Source organism: Dendrobates tinctorius, unplaced genomic scaffold (assembly GCF_039654945.1).
Source record: "Dendrobates tinctorius isolate UK_male_01 unplaced genomic scaffold, ASM3965494v1 ptg000007l, whole genome shotgun sequence".
NCBI classification, from domain to species: Eukaryota; Metazoa; Chordata; class Amphibia; order Anura; family Dendrobatidae; genus Dendrobates; species Dendrobates tinctorius.
In genome coordinates, this window is record NW_027361675.1 from 25,495,117 (window position 1) to 25,495,470 (window position 354).

Consider the following 354-nt stretch of genomic DNA (forward strand, 5'->3'; position numbering starts at 1 on the left):
CGTAATCAAATAAAGCCTGACCACAAGCAGCGCTGGCTTCTCCCCCTCTTTTTTCTTGATATTGGTTTTGTGGCTGACCACCACTGTAGCCGTGCGCGCTGGGTCATGTACGCCATTCTTTCTGTTTTCTCAGTGATTGATCTAGGCTGCTGTTCACATTAAACGGCAGCCCTGCCCTGCCCTAGGCTTTATTTGATTACGCACCTGTATCTGGGCCTGGATCGTCCTTTATCATGTGGTGCTGGACAGGCAGTGTGGAGGTTGGACCTGAAATGTCTGCATGGACCTGGCTAATCTTTATCTGCGCTTGTCCTCTCTGGTGCCATAGGAGCGATTCTGAAATGCTTGAGGTAC